Raw genomic sequence first — 9,231 nt, 5'->3', positions numbered from 1 at the left:
TGGCTCTCGCCTGTTCCAGTGCAGCTCTCAGGCTTCCTGTTGTTGTTTTTTAATAGTTGCAAACTGGTTGATTTGTGGGAGAGAGTGATGCTAGGAACTGTCTACTCCACCATCTTGACTGGAACTAAAAGATTAAAAAAATTTGATAATTCAGATATTCTAGATCAGAGAGTCAAACTCCAATGTGATTAAATTAGATTATCTTATGAACACTTTGAAACTATCTCCCAAGAAATCCTTCCCCAAAACTTCCACCCCAAAATGTGAAATCTGAAAATTGCTATTGAAAGGTAAAAATAAATAACCAGGTAATTTTCTGTTTGAGGGATTGATATAACAAGGGTGGAGGGACCAGATAAAGGAGGGTGACAATAGAATAGTCCTTCATTACTTTATAATTATATTTGAACTGAAACTTTCCTTGTCCCAAATATTATTTGGAAGGAAATAAACAGAATGTCTTAGTAATCCATGCAATAATCTTTATTGATAAAATAACAGTTTTTGTTTCAAAGAATAATTGTTATTTTTTTTTTAATTGGTCTTTCTTTTTAGTATGTTTTACTTCCCCCTCATTCCCATAGGAGAGATTAGGGGGCTTTCATCAGTGGCTTGGTCACTGCTGGGCTGGGTGCAGATGTCAGGGGGGTGTGGAAAATCCCTCGTCCCCCCACCATCCCAGCTTAGGAATCTGGGGCCCTTCTGCTTCTTGTTTAGCTAGGTGCTTCTAGAAGGCAAAATAACCATTGAGGAGCAAATGTTAAAGGACTAAGTTAGAAAAAAGTTCACAAAATCCAAATGAGATAGGTAATGATTATTAGTAAAAATTTATTCTAAACATACTCAGGCAAGTCTAGTATGGCTTATCTCAATTTGGACAATCCATATAACCCAACTATATTACAATAAGATTGAAAAAAATACATGTAATGTAATTTTGTTTTTTAATATATTTATTCATTAGTTTATATAATCCCTTTATTACACAAATACCTACTGTGTGTTGACAACATTCCTGGAACTTTGTATAGTGCCATTGATATCATCAAGGAAATTACATGGCCTAACCATGAGCACCAAACTAGCTTATGTATTTGTTGGTATCGTGACATCTTGTAATAACATTGAGGCTGGTGGTGAATGTCCGCCCAGTGCCTGGATGTCAGAGGCTTGTTTTTTTTTATTTCTAATATGTTTGATATTTGCAAGAAGGTCAGTTGGCTGGAGTTAAGTTGAATGAAAACACAGTAGCAGAATATAATATCAAGAGAGTTTCAGAGGTACAGATCATGTGGAACCTTGCAGGATAGCAGTTTTTCTTTTATTCTGAGAGAAATGACAAGAACATAGGAAAAACAGGTTTGCCAAGTAGGGGAATCTTGGGAAATCAGTTTTCAACATGTTAAGTTTGAAATGCCTATTAGAGATTCAAATCCAGCTGCCATTCAAATGAGCCTGACATTCAGGTGATATTTTCATTTGAAAGTTATCAGCCTTAATCTGAGATCACCTAAAATAGAGACAGAAGTAATCCAAAAACTGAGAACTGAGAAACTTTATCACTAAAGAATGAGAAGATGAGAAAGAGTTGATAAAAGCAAGTAAGAGTAGGCAGAGAGCAGGAAGAAAACAGAGTGAGTTGTGTCCTTGAAGAAAGCGTTTGAGAAAGGAAAGTGTCACCAATTGCGTCAAATTCTATTGATAGGTCCAGTAATTGAAGAACTGAGAATTGAACAATAAATTTTGCAATACTGAGGTCATTTGTGACCTTGTCAAAAATAAGTTTGCTATAACAGCCAAAAAGCCTGTTTGGCATGAAACCAAAAATGAATTGGAGGACAGGAAGTATAAGCAATGAGTATGGACAATTCTTTTGAGGAATTCTATTGTAAAAGAAAACAGAAAAAGTATTATTCTGCTATAATAGCAGTACATAGGAGATATTATAGCATATTCAGATGTGATTGGAATAATTTTATAAAGTGGGAAAAAGGAATAATATGGATGTGGAGAAAATAGGGTAATTTAGTCAGGCTCCCTCCACATTTCTGACAAACAAGTTGTGGGTGGGTGCAGTTAGTGCACATGTGCACCAATGTATCTTTTTAGTTAATTGCTTTTGTGTGTTCTTCAGTTTGTGAAGCAGAGATGACTGGAAGAGCTCATGTCTAAAAATAGAGCATGTTTACTCTGCTGGCAGCTGCTCAGTTTTTCTTTGGACTTTGCCAGTAGCAGTTGGGTTTCTGAGTTTCTCTTTGTACTGCCTAGCTCCTAGATGTGTTTGTGCTGAATAAAGACTATTCCTACTTCGGCCAAGGCTCCAAGGACTGTTTTGTCCAGTTACTTAGCTCGTAGACCTGCTTGTGAAGTGTTTGTGAACAGGCTCGAGGAGTCTGTGAGCACCAGACCCTAGCCCTAGCTCTACAATGGAAATAAAGGAACTGCAGAAAAACTTACCCTCAGTATGAGAAAAGAGACAATTTTATGTTAGGGGAAATGTTAGCTTTAACCAGGACCAAAACCAAGTCATCCATAGCAATGACAGGGAAGGCCAAGAACATGGGCATTTATTTGGATATAGAAAACACCAGGAATTTTGAGGAAAGTACTTCTGAAGAGAGAGAAAGTGAACCAGCAGCTAAATTTGTTAAAACATGGAGAAGAGCCTGGGGAGATGCATGGATACCTGTAGCAAAGAGGAATAGCAGATGATATGTTAATGGCGTTTATCCTCAATGATGAAGTGTCCAGTAAGAGCGTGTAACAGTATATTTGCCTAGGGGTGGCAATGAGAAACAAGAAAGACATTGACCCTACTTCCAGGCTCAGTGGTAAGAGAAAACACTTGAGAAAACTATATGGGAAGCAGTGTCCTCACTTTAATGTGTGCTTCCAGTTAGAGCAAGAACATCCGGGAAAGGTAGCTGGAGAGGGGTGATAATGGTGTAATAACAACCACCACAATAACAACAACAACAACAACAACAATAATAATAATATAATAATAATAATAATAATAATAAGATGCCTAAAACATATGGATGGGTTTCTGGTGATAAAAAATAAACTAGGAGTCTTGGTTTTCTTGTAGTTACATTCATATATAAGAATTTTGAAAATGTTTGGGTTAGTTTTGAAGGCCTCCCTGGTAGTTTTGGTTGTGAAATTTAGAGTGTTTTCTGGGAGCGTGGTAGTTCTCCAGGAGCAAGAGAACTCCAGCTTAAGGTGGTGTGAAAATCAGGGAAGGGCGGGGAATAGGGAACAAACCGAAATCTGGGACCTTACTCCCACACCCATTTCATTCCTGAGGTGGGTGTTGTTATGAAGGGCGTGTTTCTATTACTTTTAGTTGCACATATCTCTGCAGACACTTGAAACCTAAGGCTTGGTTTTCTTTTTTTGTGAGTGTGAAAAAAAGTAGGGTTGTTACTGGTATTAAATGATTTTATTTTTCAGACACAGAGTTTAACAAACAATAATAATAATACATAATACATAGCACACAGTAATTGGGAGCTCATTATGTAGTAGCTTTTAGGTATTATTGCAATTTTTAAAAATGATGTTAAGAACTTGATTTTGGTGAGCTTTTTTTGGTTATCAGAATGTATAGGTATGCCTAAAATGGCATGTGCTGAAAGAGCAAATGGATATAGTTTCTGATGATGTGTGCAGAATTAAAAAATACCTTTTTATGTATTATTGATGTATCTTCTTGTTAGGGTACTTTTTAAAGCTATTCAAAAAGCATCTCTTTGAAATAACTGTAAAAGCTTACAACTTTAATTATAATTCTGGATGGCACTGTAGTTAACTCAGTGAATCCATAAGATAAACATAGGCAAGTCCTATGATGTCTAGAAGTCATTTCTGGCGATAGTATACACTTTAACCCCCAGTAATTGGTTATTGAATTTTCTATTTCTGCATTGATTATATTGACTGTAGGTTTTCTTTGATATATAGAAAATTACAGGCATAAATTTTTCCATTTTACTAAATATGATCCAAGAAATGAAACTTCTCAAGTGTGGGGAACTAAAAATAGTCCATTTATTAATTTATAAATCTCTTAAAGTATGCAGTGATATGCTCAAAACAACACGTACTTCAGACATCTCTCTCTTTCTCTCTACCTCTCCCTCCCTCCCCACCTCTTTCTTTTAGTCTGCCCATTCATTTGGTACTAAGCATTTAGGCCGAAACAAATACTTACCTAAACTGAGTATGAACAAGAATTATTGGATTGCCCCACCTTTTTTGAAATAATAACCATTATAAGTGCACATCAAACTGTGCAAATCTTTGTTTTTTCTTTCCAGAACAATTTATCCTATTTGTCATTCTTCTAGCCATTGTTACCTAGTTTTGGAATCCTTAGAAATTATAGACTTAGGATCCAAAAGACTTTAAAAATTTTAGCAAAAGAAAATCACCAAGTGGATGATTTTTATCAATATCATAAACCTCAACATAAGATAAACCATACAGTTATGGTTAATGATGATCATTATTAGAATGAAAATGTAACATGATTTCTTATCATTACTGTTTGCACAGTGCTTAGAATTATACTAAACACTTTCAACCACACGATCTCTATGTGTTCCCCTAGTCATCCACTGAACCATGTGTTCTTATTTTCATAATACAGCTCAAAGAATTCAAATGCTATGCTTAAAGTTTTACAGAGAGCTGGCAATTGAGACTAGAAATTGATTCAAAGACTGTTCTTGCAAATCCCATGCCTTTGCCACAGGTAATGATTTGAAAAATTCTACTCATTTCTCATTTAATGCCACTATTTACAGCCCTAATTGTTTTTCCAAATTCCTAACACATTTTCAAGAAACAACATGTAAATCCTTGCTTTGATTCGTTTCTCCTTTTTTTTCAAATTCACGTTTGCATTGTCACCACTTAGAGATTTTATCATTTTATAGTCTTAGCTGTGCTCCTTCTCTATCCCCATCTTTCTCAGATCATTCCTTTATACTCTCCATCAGGTCATTATTTATAAAATATGTCATCGTATAGCTCTATTTTTTAATACTCAATTAATTATTCCATATATAGTATTCAAACCTCGAATGCCCTAGACATCTTCATTTTTTTGATATTTCATCATTTTTTCATTCTTTTTAATTTTTTATTGACACATATTGATTGCACATATTTATGCGATAAATAATTATATTTCGATACATGTGTACAATGTATTTTGACATATTCAGGGTAATTAGCCTATTCAGCATTGCAAAACTTAACCATTAATTTGTGATGTGCACATTTGATCTCCTCTTTTTAGTCATTTGGTTAAATGCAATAAAACATTATATATTATATATTTCTGGGCCGACTAGACACCAATAGGGCTTATTATTCCTATCTTGCTGTACTTTTGTGTCTATTAATGATCCTTTCTCTACCCCTCTTCCCCCCTCCTTTCACATCTCTATTAACCATAGTTCTTTTCTCTCCTTTTAACAGTTCAACTTATTATTATGTATTTGTTTTTCGTTTGTTTGTTTGCTTGTTTTGTTCTGTTCTCTTTTTCAATTCCCACTTATGGTATTTCTCTTTCTGTGCCTGGCTATTTCACTTAACAATTTTCTCCAAGCTCATCCATACTGCTGCAAATGGCAGAGTTTTATTCATCTTATGGCTGAGTAGTATTACATTGTGTATGTGTACCACATTTTCTTTATCCAATCATCGGTCAATGGAAATTTAGTATGGTTCCATATTTGGCTATTTTAAACAGAGCTGCGATAAACATGGAAGTGCATGTATCACTTCAACATGATGATTTCCATTCCTTTGCATACGTACGCAGTAGTGGGATTGCTGGATCATATGGCAGTCCTATTTGTAGCTGTTTGAGAAACCGCCATATTGCTTTCAATAATGGCTATACTAATTTACAATCCTACTTAAAAAGTGATAACTATCCTAAAAAGGATAACTCAGTCCTTTAAGGACTCAGGGTCTGTGATGGGTGGGGCATCCTTCCAGACTTTTGAAATGCCTGTGGGGCTTCCCTCTCATTTTCTCCACTATTAGCATCTGGCTGCATCAACGCCAAGATAATGTCTTTAGCAACCAGTTTATCTTCTTCACCCTTGCATTGTTCTCCAGCTCTCCACTTCTTTACCACATGGCCAGGCTGCAAATTTCCCAAACCTTTACACTCTGTTTCCCTTTTAAATTCTGGCTTTACATCACGATTTTGCCACCATATGTCAGAACTCGTTCTTAAAAGCAACCATACAGCTTCCTTAATGCTTTGCTGCTTAGAAATTTCTTTGGCCTAATGTGCTGGTTCACAATTCTTAAGTTCCAATTTCCCCAGAGTCAAAAGGCATGGACACAATGCAGCCAGGTTCCTTGCTTTGGTGTAGCAAAGGTTATCTTTTGTCCAATTCCCAGTAAGTTCCTCATTTCTATCTGAGACCTCATCATCCACATGGCCTTTGCTGTCCACATTTATATCAGCATTCTGCTCGCCACCACATAAGTCTGTAACACATTCCAAACTTTCCCTTGCCTTTTTCTCTTCTTCTAAGTCCTCCAAACCCCTCCAGCCTTTGCCCGTTACCCAGTACAAAAGTTGAATCCACATTTTCAGGTATTTGTTTAGCAACACCCCACTTCTGGTACCAATTTTCTGTTTTAGTCTGTTTTGTGTTGCTATAACAGAATACCTGAGACTGGGTGACTTATAAAGGAAAGCAGTTTGTTTGGCTTATGATTCTGGGGCAGCAGCATCTGGAATGGGCCTCGGGCTGCTTCTACTCATGGCAGAAAGTGGCAGGCTCCCAGTGGGTATGAGCAGATCACATGGCGAGAGGAAGTAAGAGAGAGAAAGCAAGAGGGAAAGAGAGAAGGTACCAGTGTCTTTTTAAGCAAGGAGCTCTCGTGGGAACTAATAGAGCGAGAACTCACTCATTAATCCCCCCTCCCCCAGGGAGAACATTAATCCATTCATAAGAGATCTGCCCCCATGACTCAATAAGTTTCCAACACTGCCACATTGGAGATCAAATTTCCACATGAGTTTTGGAGGGGACAGCACATACAAACTCCATCATTATCCTTGCCAGCATTTGTTATTTTCTGTCCTTTTGATAACAGCCAGCCTAACTGGGATGAGATGGTATCTAATCATGGTTTTAATTTGCATTTGTTTGAATGATTAGTGAAGTTTAGCACTTTTTTATATACCTGTTGGCCATTTGTATGCCTTCTCTTGAGAAATGTCTAATGAGCTACCTTGCCCATTTTTTAATTGGCTTTTTGTTTTTTTATGATTGAGTTGTTTGATTTCCTTGTATATTCTGGAAATTAACCCCTTGTCAGATACATAGTTTTCAAATATTTTCTCCCATTCTGTAGGTTATCTCTTTGCTCTATCAATCATTTCCTCTGCTGTGCAGAAGCATTTTAGTTTGATGTAATCCCATTTGTTTATTTTTACTTTTGTTGTCTGTGCTTTTGAGGTTTTATTCATAAAATCTTTGCTTAGTCCTATGTCCTGGAACATTTCCCCTCTGTTTTCTTCTAAAAGTTTTACAGTTTTAGGTCTTACATTGAAATCTTTACACCATTTTGAGTTGATTTTTGTATATGGTGGGAAATAGAGGTCTAGTTTCATTCTTTTCATCATAGATATCTGGTTTTCCCAGCACCATTTATAGAAGAGGCTGTCCTTTCCCCAGTGTATGTTTTTAGAGTCTTTATTGAATATGAATTGGCTTTGAATACGTGGGTTTATTTTGGGGCTTTCTATCCAGTTCCATTGGTCTGAGTGTCTGTTTTTATTCTGTTACCATGGTGTTTTGGTTACTATAGCTTTGTAGTGTAATTTGAAGTCAGTTAGTGTAAAGCCTCCCACTTTGCTTTTGTTCCTTAGGATTTCTTTGGCTATTGGGGTTTTTTGTTGTTCCACAAGAATGTTAGGATTGCTTTTCTTTTTATGTCTGTGAAGAATGTCATTGGTAATTTGATGAGAATTGCATTGAATATGTAGATCACTTTGGGTAGTACGGACATTTTCACAACATTAATTCTACCAATCCATGAGCATGGAATGTCTTTCCATCTTTTTATGTCCTCTTTAATTTCTTTCACCAATGTTTTGTAGCTTTTATTGTAGAGATCTTTCAGTTCCATGCTTAGGTTTATTCCTAAGTATTTTATTTTTTTGGTAGCTATTGTAAATGGGATTACTTTTTTGATTTTTTTTTCTGCTAGTTCACTGTTGGTGTATAGAAATGATACTGAATTTTTTATATTGATTTTAAATCTTGCAACTTTACTGAATTTGTTTATCAGCTCTAAAAGTTTTTTGGGGGAGTCTTTAGGTTTTGCTATATATAAGTTCACGTCATCTGCAAACAGGAACAATTTGACTTCCTAGAAATCTATTCATCTGCAATCTAATGCCTTCAACCACATCCTTTATATCTTTTTTATTCCAACAGTAGGAAAAGAGAGAAAGGAAGTCAATACACAATGCTGGAATATTTAAAAGTTGTAAAGAAAACCATAAAGTACATATAATACCATTTACATTTCTACTATAATATACTTTCATATCAATAAAATTGAAAAATATTTGCAAAGCTATTTTTGTAAGGCTTCAAAGGAGCAAAATGTTAAAAATGACTGAATATAATGATTTTGCACAAGTACAGGTGTTTAGATAATGGGATAGAGAGTTCTAGAATCCAAATTATTATATAGTGATTAAATAAAGTTTACTATTATTGCCTTCATTTCAGTAAAATCATCATTTAATGTACCACAAAATATTTTTTACATAATTTGTGTTGAATAGGAAGTAATACTCTAAATCTATACTGTCCTAGTTGTTAGCCACACATGGCAATTCAAATATGAATTAATTAAAATTAAAATTCATTTTCTCAGTCATAATTGACACTGAATAGTTAATTGAATGGGTTAATAGCCACATGCAGTTGATAGCTACTATTTGGGATAAAGCAGATAGAAAATATTTTCAACATGGCAGAAAATTTTATTGGTAACTATTGATTCAAAGGATTAATAAATTAAATGTAATTGTATCCAAAGTTTACATAATTTGAATATACTCATACATTCACCAAAATTTAAAATTAGATATAAAACCCCCAAAATTAAAATTACTTTTCATAAAAGGCTATTTTTCTTTTTTTTTTTTTTTTTTTTTTTTTTTTTTTTTTTTTC

This window comes from Galeopterus variegatus, unplaced genomic scaffold (genome assembly GCF_000696425.1).
Source record: "Galeopterus variegatus unplaced genomic scaffold, G_variegatus-3.0.2 Scaffold532, whole genome shotgun sequence".
Taxonomy (NCBI): domain Eukaryota; kingdom Metazoa; phylum Chordata; class Mammalia; order Dermoptera; family Cynocephalidae; genus Galeopterus; species Galeopterus variegatus.
The sequence above is the reverse complement of the archived record's forward strand: the minus strand, read 5'-3'. Positions refer to the sequence as shown.